At 44.9% G+C, this 23,733-nt stretch overlaps 1 protein-coding gene and 1 long non-coding RNA gene across 3 annotated transcripts in view; one reads left to right on the plus strand and one right to left on the minus strand.

Annotated features, from left to right (window-relative positions):
• ETS1 (ETS proto-oncogene 1, transcription factor) overlaps positions 1 to 23,733 on the plus strand; it is a 138,549-nt gene that overhangs the window by 31,902 nt on the left and 82,914 nt on the right. The gene's annotated exons all lie outside the window — the stretch shown is intronic.
• On the minus strand, positions 1,894 to 23,546 carry LOC129652514 (uncharacterized). Its single transcript, XR_008714574.1, has 3 exons — positions 23,393 to 23,546; positions 2,276 to 2,649; positions 1,894 to 2,162 (listed from the first exon to the last, which is right to left on the minus strand). It is a non-coding gene; the product is annotated as an uncharacterized LOC129652514 (long non-coding RNA).

Consider the following 23,733-nt stretch of genomic DNA (forward strand, 5'->3'; position numbering starts at 1 on the left):
CACTGCTTTAAGGCAAGTTATTTTTATAATACTGGAGAAATAAAGGAAATGTTTGTTTTGTTGCCTACACTGTATCTTTCACCTGAAATACACCGACAGACACAGAGTGAGACGTGGTAACACTTGATGGGGGCTGAGAAGGATGGGAGTTGGTCTGCAGTTGCCAGGCTCTCCTCCTGGGCAGGATGACGTTGACCCTGTGTTCCCTATCTTGACTCAACAGCCCTTGATCTTGGCGGTGTTCCTTGGCACTGCCTCTGGTCTCAGACAGAATAGCATGTGTGCCATCACTTTCTGCTTGGCATCTCAGGTCCCTCCAAGGATAAACACAGGTCTTGGCTCTTCACCCATTTCATGAGGCGGCACAGAGAATTTTATAGTTGTTCACAGGTTAGACTTAAGGACTTAAAGTTTTAAGAGATGAGAAAAAGTGATCCTTTAAACATCTAAACCAAAAAAAAAGAAAAAAAAGATTTTGCTTGTGTAAGCAAAAGATCAAAATGGTTTTGTCTATATTTGTATAATTCTTCAATCCATTCACGCCACTAGGCTTTGAAGTCTTATATCTCCCTATGCAACAGAGATTAATGCTGCCTTGCCTTAACGCTTTCAGCTCTGGATGGTGCTTCTGCGTGCTACCAATTTATGGTTTATTCCATTTACTTAATACATCTTCTTAGTAGCTGAGGTCATCTCCACACTCACTTGTACCTTCAAATCAGAATACCTCATGTTCATCAGAAAAAGACATGGCCCATCTTTTTCTTAGCTAAGAAGTACATAAATAAGTGAAGATGATTTTTCAATCTCCTCCTTGTCAAGTTTCTCAAAGGTAAGAGATTTTACTTCAGGGCCAATGAGACAATGTCTGTGAAGATTTTTAGGAACCTCAGGAGGAAGCTTCTTTATTTTATTTTTTTAAACTTTTTATTTTGTATTGAGGTTTAGCCAATTAAACAATGCCTTGATATTTCAGGTGAACAGTGAAGGGACTCAGCCATACATATACATGTATCCTTTCTCCCCCAAACTTCCCTCCTATTCAGGCTGCCACATATTATTGAGCAGACTTACCTGTGCTATACTGTACGTCTTTGTTGCTATCCATTTTAAATGCAACAGTGTGTACATGTCCATCCTAAACCCCTAACTTATCCCTGTCCCCCATTCTTCCCCCCTGACAACTGTAAATTCCTTCTCTAAGTCTGTGAGTCTCTTTTGTAAGTTCATTTATCTCATTTCTTTTAAAATTCCACATATAAGGGATGCGATATGATACTTCTCCTTCTCTGTCTGATTTCACTCAGTATGACAATCTCTAGGTCCACCCATGTTGTTGCAAATGACATTAATTCATTCTTTTTAATGGCTAATAGTCACTGGAAAAGACCCTGATGCTAAGAAAGATTGAGGACTGGAGGAGAAGAGAGTGACAGAGGATGAAATGGTTGAATGACATCATCGACTCAATGGACATGAGTTTGAACAAACTCTGGGAGATAGTGAAGGACAGGGAAGCCTGGCCTGCTGCAGACCAGAGGTCACAAAGAGAAAAAAAATTAGACACGACTGAGAAACTGAACAAAAAATGGCCGAGTAATACTCCGTTGTATATATGTACCACATCTTTATCCATTCCTCTGTTGATGGACATTTAGGTTGCTTAGGGGGCAGTTGTTTTAAAAATGCTAGGACTGATAGTCATGTAATAGAGTCTACTTTCCACAGTCTACCTCTTTAAGAAGGAAGCTGGAGTCTCCTAGATTGGTGGCTCTTGGGTAGGATGGGAAGATAAGGGCATATGATAACCAATCCTAAAATGACCTGGATTGTCACCAGCTGCAGCTCAGAAACTCTAGCCAGCTTCTATGAGGATGTGGTGCTTCGGTGGTGAACGTGATATCTTTAGTTCCCTGTATCCTAGGCTTCTTCTGATGGAAATATCTGGCAAAACCCCTGAGCCTTCCCAGCCCCTCCTTTGGCTTCTGAGCTGTCCAGATGAAGGAAGGGGTTGCAGTGATTATTTCTGGGCAGTGGTCCAGCCCTCCGCAGTGATGGGTGTCCTTTGGAAGGAGATCTTGGGGTTACAGGGAAGGGAGATGAAGACATGGACCAATCGATGATTTCTCCAGCTGCAGCGCATTTCCTTGGAGATGTGTTGACTAAGAAAAAAAGAGAGAAAAAATACCATTTTTTTCATCTTCTTTTATCCTATTTATAACTTCAGTTTCCTTCCCGTCCTCCTAGCCACTCCCCAGCCCTGCTTCCATCTCACATTTGTGCTCTGAGAAGGGATGTAGGCTCTTCTTCTGTCAGGACTACGCATCTGTCAGTGCCTGGGCTGCCCGGCAGGAGGGGCCATCGAGGACCGATGAGGGTCCTTCCTCTGAATGTTGTTCCTATTCCCCAAAGGGACTGAGGCCCAGAGGGAGGAGAAGAGTGGAGGGAGGAAGGAGGGGGAGAGAATAAAGCTGAGAGAAAATGTGAGCGGGGGAGAGGTTATCAGGTGATGGGGACAGAATACTCAGCAATCCAGACTAGTCACGAATTAGTTGGACAGAATAGCTGGTGACAGGGAAGAAAGAAGAGGTGTGTGGAAATAGAAAAGTGGGTGTTAGTAGAGAGAGAGAGGAACTCTAGGACAACAGACTGAAAGATGAATGGGAAGGGAAAAGAAGGGGAGGGGCAGATACCATGAAAGAGAAAAAGAGATGAATCTGAGGACATTAACTCTACAGCTAAAAAGGGAAGCCACATTTGCATGCAATTGCCTGTGCAGCTGTACATCTCTTCATGACAATCTTGTAGTCATCATTTTCTTTCATTTCTACCTCCTCCTCCAGCTCGCCTCTTCCCCCTCCTTCCCATCAGCCTGAAGCCATTAGCGACAGCCAATGGGGACCGAGAGTGGGGTTCTGCATGAATGAATGGGCTCTTTCTATCTTAGCCTCTCCTCATCCCTCTGTCGGGGAGCCTGGTGAATCAATGGAGCCCCTTACACGAGACACGGCTGAAATGTCTGTTGCTGTTTATAGTCTGACTGGAGTGGAGCCCACTGGCTCTGCCTTCCCTCTGTTCCCTTCTTCTATGTTGTCCCCCCACCTCAGCCCTTTCTCTCAATCATCGAAGCAAGAAGCATTTTTGTAAATGTCAGTCTCTTGTTTCCCGTCTCTGAGAACTCACTAACACTGCACTGCCTCTTACTGTCATGACCAGCTCCCATCCATGGCCCCACGGAAGGGATGGAGTAGAAATGGCAAACTATTTTTAGACACAGACAGTAAGCTCAGAGTGGTGCCCAGACCCAGATGGAGTCATGCAATGCCTGTTTTCCACTGGGAACCAGAAAAGTGACATCAGAGACCCAACTGAGCACCCAGGCCACACGACCGCGGTCCCTCCCATCCACTGATAGCTGTCCATGTTTGACTTGAACCTCATAGCTCTGATGACCATGAATAATAATAATGTGTATCAGAAACTATGACACACTTTCAGAGTGACATATTATCAAAGCATTTTTCATTTCAGGGATGGGTCTGTCTTGAATCAGCTAAACTTACACAGGTGTTCTTTGACCAAAGTTCACTTTTGCAAAATAGTTGTTTTGAGTTGGAAAGCATCTGCAGGTTCAGAACACAGTAAACCCAACTTACCCTCATGGGAACGGACCTATGGCCTCATTACCGTGGTCTTTGATTTGATTAGAGACAATGCTTTTTTTTTTTCTTTTTTCTTTTTGGATCATGCAATTTGCAAAGTTTTTGGTCCTGGGTCAAAGTAAAAACCTCATCTACCCAGTCTTATTTCTCATTCTTGAGAAGAGAGGTGAAGTCTATTGTGAAGACTCCAACCTCTAGAACCGATTGCTTGGATCTGCCCATCAGCCCTTCTTCTGTTGCCTTAGACAACTTATTTTATATTTCCACTTCCCCATCTAAACCAGTGTTTTCAAAGTGTTTCAGAGTCACCCGAGGGCTTGTTAAAATGCAGGTTGTGGGGGTTCTATCCCCAGGGTTTCTGATTCAGTGAGTCTAGGGTAGGGCTCAACATTTGCATTTCTCTCAAAGTCTCAGGTGGTGCTATGGCTGTTGCCGGTCTGAAGACTACACTTTGGGAACCACCAAGTTAATATATGACAAGCGTAAAGCAGCGCCGTCACTAAGCAAGCACGATATGAATGTTTGCCACTGTAACTCTTTGTCCTGAAGTACCCAAGCATCCAGAAATGTGTGTGTATTGTTGAGTCAGAAAGTGACCCGGTGATGGGATGAACATTTTTGGTGGCCAGTGCCATGCCCTGGAAACTGAGAAGAGAGAAAGGGGAAGACTCATGCCTTGTCTCTTAGCAACTTTTATCCAAATTTGTATATGAGACTACATTTATGTGATGTGATGAAATGATCCCTAGATGAAATATCACATTTATGAGATAAAGGTTAACCATTAAGTGTGTGACTTTGAATCTTGCCACAGTATCTAAAATTTCTAAAACACATTTACTAGCAAAAGGGTTGAATAAAAGAGTGTCTTTCCCAAATAAACTTCAGAAGTTCAAGTGGGAGACTGTACTGAAAGTCTGAGTTCACGGTCCCTCCCGAGCCAGACGGCCAGGCGGCTGGGAGAGATCAAACCTGGACCAGTGTTTGGAAAGGGCTATCGACAACCAGGTGGGAAGTTTCAGCAGGAAAAACAGATGCCTCTGACTTGGCTTTTAAGTGTTGCGAATATCGAGGGAATGCCAGAGAGACTTGTTAAATGGAAATTCACCTTGCTCTGAGATGTTTATTCTCCTAGCAGTCTTGTTCTTTTAGCTGATCATCTCAGATGGCCCTGTGGTTTAAAAAAAATGATATTTTAAACTCTATCTGCTGCACATATCTGTTCTTTCCTCATTCAGGGTATGTTTTCTTTTCTGAAAAGAGCTGTTCTAGGTTCTTTGTTCTTCAAAACAGTTCTGATCCTGTGTGTGTGGGTGTGCATGCATACATTTGTCTGGAATGTAGTAATATGGACCATTCCTCTCAGGGAAAATTTTGACCTCAGAATCTGACTTGGTAGTTGTGTCTGGAAGAGGGAAGCTGTAAGCCTGTCTCAGGTTTTAGCCTTTCATGGAAGGGGCTACAGTTGGGGCCAAGCTGCTGGACAAACTGCTTCCAGGGGATAGCACTGCCAGAAGCTTGATGCAGGAAACCTTCTCCCCACCTGCATCCCATCTCCGAGAGGACCAAAAAATGGCTAGGAGAGGCTTGGGGAAAGACCAGCAGGTCTGCCTCCAGCTAGGAGTGCATTGGGAAGAGCATCCATATGCAAAAACTAGCCTACACTCTGGCTCTATCACTTTGTTCTTCTGATCATGAGGTTTTTACCAATGCCTGAACCTCTTCTCCATAAGCGAAGTGTATTTCTCTGGCTATAGATTGAATTTGCTCCCATTTGCCAATGTTACATTGTCCCATCCATCTTATTCACCCCCAATCCCTTCCAGCTAAGTGCTGTTTCATATGCAGATTACCATCACTTTCAGATTAAGTTCTGAATATAAGCTGAAAGGTATTGAGTCCTAGCAAAGTGTTAGGGCAGCCGTCCCCAACCTTTTGGCACTAGGGACCAGTTTCATGAAAGACAATTTTTCCTTCGACTGGGGGGTGGGGGATGGTTTCAGGATGATAGAAGTGCATTACACTTTTTGGAGTGCACTTTATTTCTATTAATATTACATCAGCTCTACCTCAGATCTTCAAGCATTAGATCCCAGAGTTTGGGACCCCTGGGTTAGGGGGCTTGGTGGAAAGAGCAAGAATACACCTGGGATCTTGTTCTCTAACCTTTAACAGGTCCGATCATTACACTCATTTCAAACAGTCTTGTGCTATTACATAGAGTGCTATATCTCTACTTCAAGAGGTGTTATAGTATGTGATCAACAGATGCTACCTTTTCCTTACACCACAATCTGAATGTGAATTTAAGTGACCCAAAGAAACCTGGTGCCCGACCCTTAAGTCCTGAGTCTTGCCCACATTCATCCAGCCCCAGACTGGTTTTCTGACACCTGTCAATTTTTCCTTTCCTGTGTCCCAGTTTACAGAGAAACGAGAAGGCAGCCTGGTGAGGACCAGAAAGAGAAGCTACGGGCTAGAGAGTCCAGCAGCCCAGGGCAGGAAGGACTGTAAAGACCTTCCTAAATGTAAAACACCCCTGCAGTTCCTCTGAAGGGAAGGGAACCGAGTGGGAGAAACCTGGGCCGGGGTTAGTGAATTACAACGGGGATGCGTGCGCTCTTTGGCAGTCCTCCAGGGCCTCTTCTCAAAAATCCTAGGAAGTAACAGCGTTGCACTGGGAGTCCCAGGGGGCTGGGGAGAAAAAAGTTCTCTTAACTTTTTCAAACCACAAATATTTGGTCCGAGTTGGGAAAAGGTCCCTGGGGCACGGAATTCTTATTGGATTCAAGCTGTCTGACCCCTCTTCGGGAACTTGGTGGGGGGAGCGGGGGCTGGGGACCCCGGTGGAGGCCGCCTGGCGTCAGCCCTCCCCTCCCCACCCCGCCGCCCTCGGTGAATGAAGTGCTGGTGGGTGAGGGTGCGGGGGCTGGCGGCCGGCGAGGGGAGGGGGCTGGGCGGGGGAGGGATGCGCGGAGGCAGCCTGTTGTTCTCAGCGTCTGGCCGCCTGGAGACTTACTCTCTCCAGATGTTCGCTGTGTTTATAGCTGCTGAAGCAAGAGACCCAGCTCCTTCATTAATAAGTTTCTTTCCTGCGCTGTGGCCAGGGGTCTCAGCTCAAAGCTGCAGCTGGGAGAGGCGCGCTGGGGGGCAGGGACGAGGGGAGGCGCCCCTCCCCACCGCCCCCGCCTCCGCGTCCCTCAACCCCCCCACCCCGCCTTCCTCCTCTGCAATCCTCCCAAAATACACGAGCACACAAAAAGAAAAACACCAGCAGATTTTTTATTTCAGAGAGTAAACACTTGGGCCGTGGGGGTCTGGAGGTTATGGGAAAAGAGGAAACCATCAGGCTAATCAGGCCGGCACACACTTCCCCTGCTGAAATAAAACAGAAATCATTGCTCCGCAGGCCGGTGGTTTAACCCCGGCGCTGCCAGCGAGGCGGGCGCACGCCGAATCCGCCCGAAGGGAGGCAGGGCGTCCTGACACGCTGCAAGACGCAGCTCCCGCGGAGGAAACAGAAAAGACGAGCGCGCGGCCTCGGCCACTCCATTCGATCAGGGGAAGCACGACTGCCCCGAGCCCGGCTTGAGAAAGAGACCGTTGGAACAGAAGAGATTGTGGGCGTAGATTCAGTTTTGCAAGAGGCTGGAGGGAGTTCTAGATGGGTCGAGAGAAGATAGCGGGATGGATAAGGGGGCGAACGCTCTGTGGAGTGCACGTGCGCACTGATTCGGTTGGGAAATGAACAAGGGAGTTGAGACTGGCCTGGGCCCACGTTCTAGTCTCGCCACCTACCAGCTGTGCGACCCTGGCCACGTCACTGACCCCTTCTGAGCCTGTGTCCTCATATGTGATAGAATAATGCCTACCTCCCAGAATTACGGTGAGGAACAGAAAACCGTATTGAAGGCGGACATGGTGCGCACCAAAGCACGGCTGTCAATTCACGATTTCATAGATAACTTCAGACTGACCAAGGCCTTCCTCCCTCCCGCTTTCCTTCCTTTCTTCCTTCCTTCCTCCCCTCCCTCCCCTCCCTCCTCCTCCTATTAAATGCCTTTAGCTTCCATCTTCACTCACTTGCCCCCTAGGCTGGCTGTCTGGAGATCGTAAATATCTCATGGGCCAGAGGTCATAGGTCAAACATGAGACCTAATTGCACTCTGAGAGAAATTACCTTCCCACTGATGCAGACGGCAACCTTTGGCTCTCTCTCAGGCTGCGCGTGTAACAGGCCCATCCACTCTGGTTCGGTCTCTGCCCCGCCTACAGTGGCCCAGTGAGCTGACCAATCCCTCCACCCCTATCATTGTGAGAATGAGGAGTGGCGGGTGCCTTCCCCACTGGGCTCCCCAACAGCCCCAGTTGGAGTCAGTCACCACCTGTTTGACTCTTTTGGATTTTCTTGCAGATCTTTAGGATTTGTGTTCATCCTTGAAGGTGACATTAAAAAAACAAAATTCAAAACTCCCAATGCCTGAGGTGTCCTACGGGTCTTTCCTGTACCTCCTCAGACTTGCTAAACTAAACCTTGAGAAACAGAGGCAGTGATTTTCAACATCCCAGAACCAGGGTTCTAGTTGCCTTCGCAGCTGTTGTGTGACTTCTTACCTGCTTCATACATGCTTTTAAAAAAAATCAATCCTGACAACTTACGCTGAGTCTTAAGCCTGCAGAGTCTCATAGAGCAAGGGTGCTTGATGCAGATGTCTCAGAAACACGGGGTCTCTCTGAAGTTGTGTGCAAGGGTGTTTCTAAGGGTCTGTAGCTTTCCTTGGATTCTCAAAAGTGATTTGACCTCCCCCGGGAGGTTAAGAATTGCCAAGGGAAAAGGTTCCTTTGTAGCCCCAGCAGCACTTATGTTGTTGTACTTGGCGAGTGTGCCAAGCACACTTTGTTGAACTCACTTGAATTCCCTGCTAAAGCTTCCTTCCTATCAACCCCTTCTCACCACTCTGGTCGGTTCCAAGAGACAGTCTTTAAATCTGGAAATGGTTTCTATCCTATGGTCTTGGAAACACTGGGCATGGATGCTATGCCTGAATTCCAGCCACTTCACTCTTGTTTCCTTTTAAACACTCCCCTTTTACTGCATGCTCCTTAGAGTGATCTTTCCAAGTACCCATGAAGTAGGACCTGTGGTGTCTACTGGGAGCTGCAGGTGGGATGGGTCAGAGCCCTTAGGATGACTCCTTAGGGGCGTCACACTGTGATCTGTTTCTCAAGGACTAGCCAGTGCATGGGAGATTTCCCCAGCATCGCTGTCTCATGCAGTAGGGAAAAATGAGCTGGAGGAACGGGGCCTCTGAAAGGGGGTGGAAATCCTGAGCCAACACCCCGTCCCACAACAGATACAGAAACTAGGATGGCACATAGAGGTCCTTCACTCCTCAGGCACTGTCTCCGATCCTGGCTGCCCTTTGGCATCTTCACCCTAATTTGTTATTTGCCTTCTGGTGGAACCATTGGCTATGACATCCGCTGCCACAAACTAACTTAGACAAGTGGAGACCACTTTCAGGGTCTCAAATTGCCCCACCCTGGTTACCAACTTGGAGCAGCCGAGACAGCTTGCATTTCCTTGTTGGTCAGCCCAGATGGACATTTTTCACCAAGCGGGACCGACAGACAGCCTGCATCCCGCTGATAGACTGAACATTGGATTTTATAATGAAAGTGGCTGAACTGCCTGTGTCCTGTTCCTGGTCTGTTGAGACAAGACTGGAAATAATAGAAAAGTTGTTGTGAAATAGACATTTCATCAGTATTATGTACTTTGAACAATTAAAGTACCTGAACAACAAAATCAACCTACCATGATGCAAAGTTTGGTTGACAGTGATATTTTTGTATTGTTTTGTTTTCAACATAGTCCAGATCCCTCAGATTTTTCAATGAGATATCTATGCTTATCTCTCTTCCTTGTTGCTTTTCTGCTGATCAATTAAAAAATTTAGAATGAAGAGTAAAAATAGTTCCTGTCTCATTCTGCTTCAATTTTAAATAATCTTATTGGAGGAAGTCCAACAATGACAAACCTAGACAGTATATTAAAAAGCAGAGACATTACTTTGCCTACAAAGGTCCGTATAGTCAAAGCTATGGTTTTTTCAGTAGTCATGTATGGTCCATGTGAAAATTGGGCCATAAAGAAGGCTGAGCGCTGAAGAAGTGATGCTTTTGAACTGTGGTGTTAGAGAAGACTCTTGAGAGTCCCTTGGACTGCAAGGAGATCAAACCAGTCAATCCTAAAGAAAATCAATCCTGAGTATTCTTTGAAAGGACTGATGCTGAAGCCGAAGCTCCTATACTTTGGCCACCTGTTGTGAAGAGCCAACTCATTAGAAAAGACCCTGAAACTGGGAAAGATTGAAGGCAAGAGGAGAAGGGGATGGCAGAGGATGAGATGGTTGAATGGCATCACCGACTCGATGGGCATGAGTTTGAGCAAGCTCTGAGAGTTGGTGATGGACAGGGGAGCCTGGTGTGCTGCAATCCATGGGCTCTCTAAGAGTCGGACATGACTGAGGGACTGAACAACAACAGGAAGTCCAGGAAAAGACCTGCTTTCTTTCTAGACCAATTTGAGAGGTAGAATAATAGCCATTCATTAAATACTTTCTGTCTGCTAAGGATCACACATGTGTGGTCTTTTTGACTCTTACAATATTCCTTAGAAGGGCAATATTATTCCCATTTTACAGATGAGATGAATGAGGCTCAGAGAGGTCAAGTCACTTCCCTCAATTAGTCTCACTGTGCTTCTGGAAGGTGGGAAGAGGGTCAGTTAAACTGAGATCTTCCTCCAAAGCCCATGCTTTTAACTATAATACAAACTTTGCTGCCCAATATGTTTTTAAATTACGGATGTTTATCTATTTATGTCTGTGCTGGGTTTTCGTTGCTGTGTGGGCTTTCTCTAGTGGCAGTGAGTGAAGGCTACTCTCGAGTATTGATGGGCAGGTGTCTCATTGTGTGGCTTCTCTTGTTGTGGAGCACAGGTTCTAGGTGCTCAGGCTTCAGTAGTTGTGGCACATGGGCAAAGCTGCTCCACAGCATGTGGGATCTTCCCAGACCAGGGATCAAACCCGAGTCTCCTGGATTGGCTTCCGTGGTGACTCCGGTGGTAAAGAATTTCCCTGCAATATGGGAGACCCAGGTTTGATCCCTGGGTTGGGAAGATCCCCTGGAGAAGGAAATGGCAGCCCACTCACAGTATTCTTGCCTGGAGAATCCTATGGACAGAGGAGCCTGGTGGGATACAGTCCATGGGGTCCGAAAAGAGTCGGACATAACTGAGCGAACACTCACTCCTGGATTGGCAGGTAGATTATGGAAGGTGGATTCTTAACCACTAGACCACCAGGTAAGTCCCCAAACATTTCTTCATTGTCACCTCACTCCTGGTGGCTGATGTCCACCCTGTAGAATGAGATAATATACGCTTTCCTAGATTCCCCACAAACTGGAAACTCCTAAAAACCTTGCCGGAGGAAATGGGTGTCCGCGGTCTACATTTTGGACCCTTCTCTCTGGTTTCTTTTGGTCCAGCAGTGGTTCCTCAAGGGCACAAAAGGGCATTCGTAAAGCTGCCGTGGAGGATGGTGTCTTTCGCTGGCATTTGCTTAGGGTCTGTCACCAAAGTTTGGCCCTCCCGGTGCCCCTTCCCGCTTCTTCACCAATCCGAGTCGCTGAACCTGACTCCACCCTGAGAAGTTCCTGAAAGGTTTATCCCCTTGAAGCTCTCTACAGTGTGGGCAGCACGTGCTGAAGTTTACACAGACTCTCCGACCGCTGAATAGAGGGACTAATTGTGGGGAGGCTGCTTTTCAGCACACAGGATGGGCTGTTCTCTGTGGGTTTTTACTATCAAAAGGCTTTTAAAAGTGCAGCGGAGCCATTGTTGAATATTTCACAATGAATTAAATACCATTTCTCTCCTCACAGCTGTTCCATGTGAGTGAGCGGAGAGTGCTTTTTTTTTTTTTCTTGGCAGAAGACGTCTGCTGTATAAACCTCAGCACTGGGGTAATGAGATTATTTGTGTGCGGATTCTTTAGGAAAAGCATTTCTTTATTTTAAACTCAATGTGATGTGGGACTGCTGCTGAGGAGCTGAGAGGGAGAGCCTGGGAGAAGAATGGGATTGAAATGTCTCCAAGCAGGACTGGGAAAGGCAGGGGTGAGGGGCCCTGGGACCAGGCCTCCAGCCGCCGAACATTCATCCACATTTCCCCAGGGCCACCTCATCTCCCAGCCCTACTTGCTGGGCTCTGGAGGAGGGAAATTCCGTCTAGTTTTTTTAGTAACAATTAATCACTTTTCCATCTGCCCTTTCAAAATTCCTTCCTGATCTCACAAGTTTTTAATGGCATGGAAGGAACCTTGTTTTGCCCTCTACCTATTTTTGTATCAAGGAGGATTTAGAAACTTTAAGTTGTAAAAGACACAAAGAAAGCAGCTTTCTTGTAACACTGACAGCCGTTCCACAATTAGGACATATTTGACCTTACTGTTGCTAGAACATAAAGTGCTCCATGGGGTATCTACTCATCTCCCCTTGCTTGAGTAACATTTCCTGCCAAATGGCCTCTTCATTGCCATCCATAGACATCAGGCTTCAGGTAAGCAGTGAGTTGCAACTAAGTATAAAATCGATTAAGATTAAATATTAGTGTAGCCTTAACTCTTCTTAAAGTATCACTGAGGACTTAACCAGCTGTTCTTTAGATCCACTGAAGATCAAGAAAAAAACAGGACAAAAATGAGAAAAGGAGGGATTTAGATTAGCCATGGCAAAATTTAACTCTGAAATCCATTATTAAAGGACTTTGCGAATTGCTTCTCCCTTCAAATACCTTTCAAGATATTTCAGAAGTAGTCTAAGTAATTTTTGTTTTTTATTATACTTCTGCTTCTATCACAGAAGACAAAACTTTTAAGCCTTTTAAGAGAATTTTAGGAGAAGGCAATGGCAACCCAGTACTCTTGCATGGCAAATCCCATGGACGGAGGAGCCTGGTAGGCTGCAGTCCATGGGGTCGCAAAGAGTCGGACACAACTGAGCAACTTCACTTTCACTTTTCACTTTCATGTATTGGAGAAGGAAATGGCAACCCACTCCAGTGTTCTTGCCTGGAGAATCCCAGGGACAGGGGAGCCTGGTGGGCTGCTGTCTTTGGGGTTGCACAGAGTTGGACACGACTGAAGCGACTTAGCAGCAGCAGCAGCAGCAAGAGAATTTCAAGGGAATGTTTAAGGACACTGTCCAAAGGGAAAGAGCAGGTTGGATAGGAAAATAAATCTATTGACTTCGAGACTAATCTTTTGCTTCTGCTTCAACTGGTGAAGCAAAAATTGGACTCAGGCTAGACGTGCTAGCATGGCAACCTACTCCAGTGTTTTTGCCTGGAGAATTCCATGGACTGAGGAGCCTGGTGGGCTACAGTCCATGGGGTTGCAAAGAGTCGGACACACCTGAGTGAGTGACTACTATTCCTAGGCGTGCTGGCATGAGAACCCCGTGAGATTTGGGGGCAAAGGATACAAAGTTTGAAATGTGATTCTGAATTTCTCCCATTTTGATCACTTACTGTCTTCCTTTCTCAAGTTTCCCAGTGTTTATGACAGAATGGGCAGTGAAAGTTAAGCATTCTTTCCTCCCTTTAACAGATTGAAAGACCTGTTGGAAAGGCAAGAGAGAATCTGTGCTGTTTTAGTTGCTTTGAGAAGCCGGATCTTTTGTGTACTCTGTCATGTGTACATATATACGAAGCTTTGTTTACTTTTTTGTAATAATCACTATAAAAATAATACATCTCTTTAAAGAAAATGTGTCAATTGAGGAGTGGGGTGGAAGGGAGGTTCAACAGGGAGGGGATACATATATATACACACACCTATCTATAGCCTGATTCTTTATTGTATAGCAGAAACCAACACAATATTGTGAAGTGGTTATACTCCAATAAAAAAAAGATAGAAAGAAAATGTGTAAATTAAAGAATAGTAAGAATAGTAGTGCTGCGTGGGGAAGCAGTTTAGTCTCATCACTAATGGTTAATACGTTGAAGTCCCTTCTGTATATTTTTCTGTGAAGACTTCCCCTGGATATCACAGGGACATCTCAGTAGCCCTGAGGTCATCACTTGCTCCCCTGCCTCTGTAGGAAACCTACCTTTACCCTCTACTCCAATGTCCCCAGGCTGGAAAGTAGGGAGTTTCTTATTCACTCCCTGCTTTGTGACTTAACCCCTATGTTGGTCAAGGCTCTTTTTGTTTGCAAGTGGCAGAAACCTGGCTCAACTGGCTTAATTTTAGCAGGGGATTCATTGAGTTATAGAACTAAGAAGTCCAGTAGTAGAGTCAGCCTGCGGAACTCTAAGAAATCAAATCTCCTTGTCAATTCATCCCCTTTCTCCTCCTCTCTCCTCCTCCTGACCCCCTTCTAACTCTCTCTCCTACCCCTCTCCCTCCCAGGGGATCCTGTACTGGCAGAAGAGGAGGAACCTCTTGAGAGATGACCATTTATCCCTCAGATTTAGCTTAGTCACAGGTCCGTCCACTTTATTTTCTAAACAGCTCCTGTATTTATCCCATCTTCTCTTGAGATTAATGTCAATGCCTTCAGGCCCCAGAGTTGAGTCCTTGTATTGTAGAGACCATCATAAGTACATTGCGGTCCCTAATTTGTCTTCCCTTTTCGTGATGGGACTGGATGCTATGGTCTTCGTTTTTTTAATGTTGAGTTTTAAGCCAGCTTTTTCACTCTCTTCTTTTACCTTTATCAAGAGGTTCTTTAGTTCTTCACTTTCTGCCATTAGAGTGATATCATCTGCATATCTGAGGTTGCTGATATTTCTTCTGGCAATCTTGATTCCAGCTTGTGTTTCATCCAGCCTGGCATTTGGCATGATGTACTCTGCATATAAGTTAAATAAGCAGGGTGACAATATACAGCCTTGATGTACTTCTTTCTTAATTTGGAACCAGTCTGTTGTTCCACGTCTGCTTCTTGATCTGCATACAGGCTTCTCAGGAGGCTGGCAAGGTGGTCTGCTATTCCCATCTCTTTAAATATTGCACTGGTTTGGGGTCTACCTTGGTTGTGCATGCTCAACCATGTCCTACTTGTTACAACCACCTGGACTGTAGCCCACCGTGCTCCTCTGTCCATGGGATTTCCCAGGCGAGAATGCTGGAGTAGGTTGCCATTTCTTCCTCCAGGGGATCTTCCTGACCCAGGGATCGAACCTGTGTCTCCTGCATCTTCCGCATTGGCAGGTAGATTCTTTACCACTGCGCCACCTGGGAAACAGTACCTTGGTTAGAGCTCTTTTGACCTGTCCTTTATCTATCAGCATGTACATATTGAGCTCTTATTCTGCACAGGGTATTGGGGCCACAAAGTAGAGTGACATCCTTTTTCTCAGGAAGCATCAACAGAACCTTGGTGGGGAGCTAAGGAGGACATAACTACGCCTGGACAGTTGGGTGAGCCCTGGAGAGTAGGGATGATAAAGACAATACTTCTGCTTTAGACCTGGTAAGGAGTGATAAACAGCAGGGCTCCCCATGTCCTCTTTCAAAACTGTGTGTGGAAAGGAAGGTGGGCAAGGGGAGTTGGTCTTGAGTTTCATTCATTTGTCCAAACTTGGTCAGCAGAACGGGACAGGGAGCTTGACTTGAAAAGAGGTTGTTTTACTGATGTTTAGAACAGTGGCCACTCCTGCTCTGCTTTATGTATCCTGGTTCCTCGTTCGTCTTTCCTCCATTCCACCGTGTTGATATTCACCTCCCTGGCCCAAATCTGCCTGCCTCAGGGTGAGTTTACACACCACCCGGGCTTCCAACCTGAGTGAGATGTCCCATCCCTGGGGTCTGCGGCTCCTCACTTCATTAGCGTTGCCAGTGTTTATAAAGACAGGAGATAATATTTTTAGGTTCCATTCGGAGTTTCCCGGGCAGCCTCTCTTTAAGCCACTTAGAAAGTTTAGAAAAGAAGGTCACAGAAATGTTAGATGTTTTTCCACTGAACTTTGCTTAAGCAAATGGTCTTGGGATGATTTTCAGACTCTTCTGGGCAACCGTGAAGACTGAAAATTCTTTTTCTCTTTTGTTTGTCTTACTTCACCTCTGGAAAAGCAGTGTCTTTTTTTATTGAAATAAGCTTTATTGAGATATAATTCATATATGATATAATTCACCCATTTAGAGTGTACAAGTTAAAGAGTTTTAAAGATATTCACAGTATCGTGCAACCATTGCCATGATTTAATTCTAGAACATTTTTGTGCCTCCTAAAAGGAATGTCATCCTCATTAACAGTCAAACCTAGTCTTCTTCCCCCTCCCCCACACCCAGCCCCATGCCCTAGGAGCCACTAGCCTAATTTTGTCTTTATACATTTGCCCTTTCTGGACTTCTCTTATAAATGGAGTCATGCAATACGGGGGCTTTTATGACTGATTCTTTCACTGTTTTCAAGTTTCATTCATGTTGTAGCATGTATCGGTAACTCATCCTTTTTAAATCGCAGAATACCATTCTGTTGTATGGATATGTCCCAACTTCTGTGTCCATCCTTTGATGGACATTTGTTTGCACTTTGTATCTGTTAGAAATAATCCTGCTATGAGCATTCATGTGTACGTTTTTGTGTGAACATGTTTTCATTTTTTTTGGGTTTATGCCTAGAAGTGGAATTGCTGGTCATATAGTAACTTGATGTTTAACTATTTGTGGAACTGACAGACCGATTTCCAAACTGGCTGCAGCATTTGACATTTCTGCCAGCAAGTGTTCCAATCACTACATATCCTCACCTAGACTTGGGCATTAATGCCTGAATCATCTTCTCTTTGCTGCCCTATGCCTTCCCTCCTTCACCCCATACTTTCTTGGTGGGAAAATGATGACTCGCATTGTGATGTGGAAGTGATAAAAGGTCGAACAAGAAATTTGAGAAATGATAACCCAAGACTTGGCAGGAGAAAACCACATTTGAAAGTCTCCGGGTGATAGATAAGAGTAACCTGGGACGCAGGAATCATCTAAAAGAGGGGCATGAATGTGTGCCTTCAGTATTTTGCACGCTGACTTGGGTCAGAGTCATGCAAACTTGGAAAGTCTATACCCTGGACAGATGCTCTGTGCTGAGGGCCCGAATGCCTCCCTCCTCTTGGACACCTCTCAGAGGTGCTGCGAGGTGCTGATGGAAGTGACCTTCCAGGCTACAGAAGGTAATGAAAGAAAGTGAAAGTTAGTCACTTGGTTGTATCCGACAGAAGGTAATACTTTGCTGTTATTTCTGTCAGAGGAGAGAAGCCATGCCAACTCAATTTTGGTTCTGAGATCTGGCACATAAAAGACTTAAAGTGACCCAAAGTCTGTGAATAGTGTGATAGGGGTGTCTCCTAATTGCTCAGAATCATATGGCAGCTTACCCTGAAGTCATTGCTTAAATCACCTGCTAACTGAAATATATTGACATGAACTATCAACAAAACAGCTCCTTACAGTCCATTCCATGCTTGTCCTACTCCTAATAAAAGGTTTCTTGTATGTCTTGCTTTGTCTATATTATGCTTTCTAATATTGCTCCAAACCATAATTGGATTTAGAAAGGGGCTATTGGTATCACACATAATGTATGCTATTTGCTAAGACTTTAATCATATTGTGTTTACTCCACTGTACTTAATTCTTGTACCCAATGTTTTCATGACAGTAGTCATTCACAATACATATTTCTTACCTTTATGTTCCTATTCTTTGATTCAAGTGTATTGATTATATTCCTCTGATAGTTCTAGTTGATGAATGCTATGGCATTCCCACTAGTGGTAAAGAATCTGTCAGCCAATACAAGAGACGTGGATTCCATCCTTGGGTTGGGAATATCCCCTGGAAGAGGAAATGGCAACCCAACTCCAGTCTTCTTGCCTGGAAAATACCATGGACAGCAGAGCCTCGTGGGCTATAGTCCATGGGGTCACAAAGAGTCGGACACGACTGAGCTACGGAGCACATACACATACGTACATGTGGCATTCACACCTCCCTTCATTTCTTCTCTTTCTACCATGCTTTCTATTTATTTTTGTGGTTAACCATTTATTCCTGCCATGTAGTTCATATAATCTGCCCTTGATAAAATAACAGTGACCTCAATGCTAACTGGCTGCTTTGTAATCATACCAAATGATATTTTGAGGAAAAAGATCACAATGAAAATGCAGGTTGATTTGTCTTTGTTTATTATCCTACTTTACCCATATCTTAGAGGTTGTGGATGAGTCTTCCTTAAGGCAAGATCTGAGAATGAAGTCACACTGTGGTAAAGGAGAGTAATAAAGAGCTATTGCTAGCCAGAATCTAATTTTATAGCTTTCAATCCATTATGATCATTATAAAGTGGGCATTCCATTTAGCAAGTAGGAGGCTTGCCAGAACAAAGTGACTACCAAAGGAATGGCAACGTTTTCTCCCTGGGTCTCAGGTTGGAGGTTCCATACTCCTTTGTTGATAGGATTACTTACTGTTGTAAGATTGTGGACTCTTTCTCTTGCTTTATCCCTTGTCTTTATCCCTTGCTTTCTCTCTCTCTATAGAAGGCACCCTCAAATATTAGAAAAGCACAACTTTCTAGAAGTTGAGACCGTGATGGTAAAATGACAAGGGAAGACCTGACCCCGGATGGCATTGTGCATGGAAGTGAATTCATAAGAGAACCATCAGGGAGTGACTTTTGCTATAAGGTTTTATGTTTTAAGGATGGGAATCATTCAGTGACTTTGGCTGTTTTTAAATGTTTGTGGATTTGGCAGAGTGCAAAATCTGTTTCGCCAAGTGCTTTTTTTTTTCCCTGCTAATTTTGAGGTCCATGAGTATTTTATGGGAAATTTAAATTGCATATGGGATTGCTTTATAATTTAGTCATCCATTCATCTGTATAGGACATTCGAGAAGATTGGTGAATCTTCTTAAAAATACTTAGAAGGAAAGGTTGGTATGGTCTGATGATTAAATGAGCTACAGTCCTCAAAGACTGGAGCTGATTTCAAAAGTTAATCTCTGTAACTATTAAACAGACTTAGAAAAGAGCTGGTCTCCTTTCATTTTATTATTAAACATTTGTATCTGAAAAGTGTGTATGTGTGTATATTAGACTAGACAGTTTCAAACGGAAAGAACCCTGTCAAAAGATAATAATGCCCTTTTCCAAGCATGTAGGGCTGTCTATGGTGAAGCTGGAAGTGGGCCTGATTTTACCATTACCATCTCAGATCACTTTTAATACCACATGGCTGTTTTATTCATTCCTCCATTCGTTCACCATTTCATTCATTTAGTCAATTATCCGTCCAAGTCACAGTGTTTTAAGCTTTGTGGAATTTAAAATTCGAATAGAATATGACTCCTGCCCTAGAAGGGTGGAGATTATATTTATTTGTTTTGTTTACTCGGCTGAATCTGGTCTTAGCTTCTGTCATCTTTCATTGCAACACACGGGCTTTCTAGTTGCGGCATGCGTGCAGGCCTGGTTGCTGCCCGGTATGTGGGATCCTAGTTCCTCAACTAGGGCTGGAACCCTTGTCCCCCACACTATCAGGAAGATTTTTAACCACTGGACCACCAGAAAAGTCCTTGGGCTGAGGTTATTTTAAGCCAGGTAGCAAGCACTCAATCAGAAGCCTGAAACACTGACTTGAAGACAGTTTGTTAGGAGGTGCAAAGGAGGAAGTGCCTGGTTTTATCCCAGAGGCCCAGGAAGCCTTCAGGGGGTGGGGGTGGGGTGTTGGTGGTGTTTGCTGCTGTTTCCAGGTGGGTGAGTGGGAAGGGTGGAGCAAGGCTTTCCAGAAAGGTCTGAAAAGCACTTAAAATGGTGAAGCACTGGGGCCCGTTCAAGGGATACCAGCAAGTCCAGGGCTGTCAGAGAGCAGGAAAAGAAAGAGAAGCAGGGTTGAAAAATGGACAGGGGCTAATGCGAGCCATTTAGGCAATGCTTCGATTTTATCTGCTTAGCACTAAAGACTCTTAGAAGGAATTTGTTATTTCTACATCATGTTTTAAAAAAAAATGGGTTGAAATGTTTCTTATATCTCTGTTTTACTCTACAGTGTCCTTTAAAAATTTTTTTTAAATTGAAGGATAATTGCTTTACAGTATTGTGTTGGCCTCTGTCATACATCAACATTCCTCTACAGTGTCTTTCCGAGAAGTCTGTGCTTCTGTTTCATGCAGGTCTGAGCTGGAGGGCCGCTTGTACAGTCCTGGCTGCGTCTTATCCAGTCTCCTCGACTTCTATGAAAAGCCCTTCAGGAGCGTTACGCTGCTGGGGTAGCAGTTGCAGACTGTGATAGTGGTGGATTTCCATCAAAGAGTCAGCATTGTGACAGAAATGTTGCTTTCCCAAATTACTTTTTTTTTTTTTTTCCGGCTGCACTGCACTTGAGATCTTAGTTCCGCAACCAGGGATTTGAACCTATGCTCCCTGAAGTAGAAGTGGAAGTGTGGCGTCTTAACCACTGGATCACCGGGGAAGTCCCTTATTTTTAAAGTAATATAAAATTTGTCTCTTCCTTTAAGTCGGAGAACTCACATGTGAGCTCTGGATAAGCATGTTGCCTGAACAAACCCGACAATAGTGACGAGGTGGCTTTTTCAAAGGCCAGCGGTCGGTGTTGGGGGAAAGTCAGAGAAGTGGAACATTAGCTGTCTATCTCTAGGCACTTTGCAGACGTTCCGGGCAGAGGAAAGCTAATCAGGAGACCTGCATGGGGAGAGAGGCGTGTTATTTAATTAGCTTTACAATGGGCTGACTTGAAGGCACGTGGTGGTTTTAATAGAGGCAGATAGATGTCCTTTCTGCAGGCCTAATTGTTGGGGAAAAGCAGGGTCTTTGTTCAGACACAGCATGAGGGCTCTGATCTCTTGGAGCCCAGGGCTGCCCTGCTTATAATTTTAGACAGAGCCATTCAGGGCTGCCCTGTAGAGAAAAGAAGAACAAGAACAGTATTGTGTGTGCAGGATCCATGCCCAAACCTCCCCAAAGTCACTAAGAAAAAAAGAGAGAGTAAGTGAGAGGACCCAGCCTTGTGCATTTTAGAGTATTTCTTCATCATTTGTTTGCTCTGGTTGTTGGAAAGGGCAGAGCTACACTTTAATCAACTTGGAGCTGAGGTGGGATGACTTAACACTCTCAGAAATCCAATTAAGTCCCCTTTCCCATTGATACGGCGTTCATCTTGCCAAATGGAGCAGGCAACTTGAGAGGAGACTCTGTGTGTTCCGTGCTGCCAGCCTTTGCCGGCCAGATGCCAGGCACGGGTGGTGCGAGAATACAAATTATGTAGTGGATGCCCCTAAATAGCAGAATCTGTGCTGCTGACTGGTGGCGTGTGGAGCAAGGTGGAATGTCTTTCCTTAGGTTCAGCTGGTCAGCACAAGTGATGACATAGCAAATAGAACACTTTATCTGAATTCCAGGAGGCAAGTCGGAGCTGGGGCGGGGGGGGGGTGGGGGGGGGTGGGGGTGGTGGTGTGTGTGTGAGGGGGGGTGCTTTGCAGGTCCAGAATTATGTAACTAAATATGCATGAGTACAGTGCAGTTGGGCTTCCCTGATGGCTCAGTGGTAAAGAATTTGCCTGCCAATGCAGGCGACGAAGGTTGATCCCTGAGTTAGGAAGATCCCCTGGAGTAGGAAATTGCAACCCACTCCATTGGGAAATATCATTGTCCATGGGAAATCCCATGGACAGAGGAGCCTGGCGGGCTACAGTCCATGGGGGTTGCAAAGAGTTAGGCATGACTGAGCAACTGAGCACGCAAACGCAGCATAGTCAGAGATAGTCAGAAGTCCAAGTTTACAGTATAAGTTGTTAGGAAACTTCTGGCTGTCAGAAAGAAGATGGGATAACACAAGAAAAGACTTCTGAGAAGTGAATGCAGTGGTATACTGGGCATTAGTTTGGGGAGAGCTCAAGCAGCAAGACATAGGGCGTGACCTGAAGTGTGTGTGTAAGATTCTCCTAACTTGGTGACCAGCCCAAAAGCCAAATAGCGAGGCCATTTGCTTGGGATCTTATTTTGCTCAGTTTGTATGAAATCACTGAATGGATATCAAACATACAACCCAGAGCGGGGAGAACCCAGGATTCCCAGGAGTTTATTTTAGAGGGTATTTATTCCTCTCTGCATGGCTAGTATGTAACGTAGCTGTGACCATACATTTAGAACTTCCAGAACCATATTTCACATCTATGTAATGGGAATCAACCCCCTTTCTTCCAAAGGGATTGGTGTCTGGATCTGTGCGATTTATATACTCAGACTTAAAATTACATTTATTTTAATACTATATCATGACTTTAATTCCTGGAGAAGGAAATGGCAACCCACTCCAGTACTCTTGCCTGGAAAATCCCATGGATGGAGGAGCCTGGTAGGCTACAGTCCATAGGGTCGGAGAGTTGGATGCAACTGAACGACTTCATTTTCAACTTTAACTTTTCATGACTTTAGTGGGACCACTATGTCCCCATCTCTTGGATTAACTTCCATGAAAATTTTATGGTCACCAAATCCAAAGTCAACATCTTGATTTTTTAAAATGAATAATAGCTGCAAAATGTTGTTGGGTGCTTATTCTGTGGTAGATACAGTGCAAATGACTTGGCACAAATTCATTCCATCCTCAGATTAACTGTGTCAATGGGCACTGTGATCACCTGTTTTACAGGTGAAGAAACTGAGGCTAAGGCCAAGGGACTGATAGCTGTAGAAAGGTCAAGCTGACGCAAACTCTTGTCCACCTGAAGCCAAGCTTATGCCCTTAACCACTCTACCCCATGCCTCCTCAGTTCTTTTAGCGATTAAGTGCATTCCCTATAGTTAGAAAACCAAAGCCTGATAGCTAATTTGGCAAAAAAAAAAAAACAACAGGTCTTTGTATGGGATATATATTCTTAAATATATATATATATATATAATTTTTTTTAAATGAGGACCACGTGTTTTCTTAAGTCTTTATTGAATTTGTTATAGCATTGCTTCTGGTTTATGTTTTATGCTTTGGTTCTTTGGGCACGAGGCCATGTGGGTTGTTTGGAATTGTCCCTTACCTCCACACCTCAGCTCCATCACATTTAATTAAAAAAAATACTCTCCTGGAGAGAAAATGTTTGCTCACTAAAACGGGAGTGTATGTGGATACTAGGTCTTTCCTGGGTCTGGGTTGGTGGTTGCCAGCCATCTGGTCTCTTTCAAGGCTGTGGAATTCCCTGAAAGAATAGTCCATAATCTTTTTGATTTTTCAAAATTCTGAACATTATTTAGAATTTTTAATTCCTGGAAAGGGACCTCTCCTGGGAACCTGCCACAAGAGAAAGGCCCGCCGGTTGCGCTTTCCTCCCACGTCCCCTGCCAGCTCCCCAGCCAGCTGCACAGCCTCCTCCCTGCTCCCTCCCCCTCCCCAGCGGGTCCCTGGTGGCGCTTGCTTCCACCCAAAGCCTTTGTGTGATGAAGTCTTTCAAGATGGTTTCCCTGTCTGGGGAAAACACATGTTTCTGATCAGTCTGATGAAATACACTTCCATTAAGGAATAACTTCTCTGTTTTCTACTTTCTTCCTTCTCCACCTTCCCTATCATCTCAGAGCCCCCAACACTTGAAAGTACTTCTCGGACCTGACTGATTAAATGGCGCCTTCTTGCACATCACACACACCGGCTTAGCCTCTCCCCTCTTCATCAAGGCAAAGGGAGAAAGGTTTTCATTGTACAGGAGCCAATCCAGATAGATGAGATGTGAGCCGGGTCTCTTCCACCTCATGCGTCATCACCGGGACCATCCGCTCCGTCTGACTCCTTCACTCTGGGTGATGCAATGTGCCGAGTGAGCCCAGCTGGCTCTTTGTAAGTTAAAGAAGACTTCATCTCTTTGGCCCTGAAGAACAGAGAATTAAATGGGAGCTGTCATCCCGGAGAAGAGTTGACATATCCCTTCTTGAGGTGGTTTTTCAACTGTCAACTCTATCAGTGGCATATTTGGTACATTGTAAATATGAA

This window comes from Bubalus kerabau, chromosome 5 (genome assembly GCF_029407905.1).
Source record: "Bubalus kerabau isolate K-KA32 ecotype Philippines breed swamp buffalo chromosome 5, PCC_UOA_SB_1v2, whole genome shotgun sequence".
NCBI classification, from domain to species: Eukaryota; Metazoa; Chordata; class Mammalia; order Artiodactyla; family Bovidae; genus Bubalus; species Bubalus kerabau.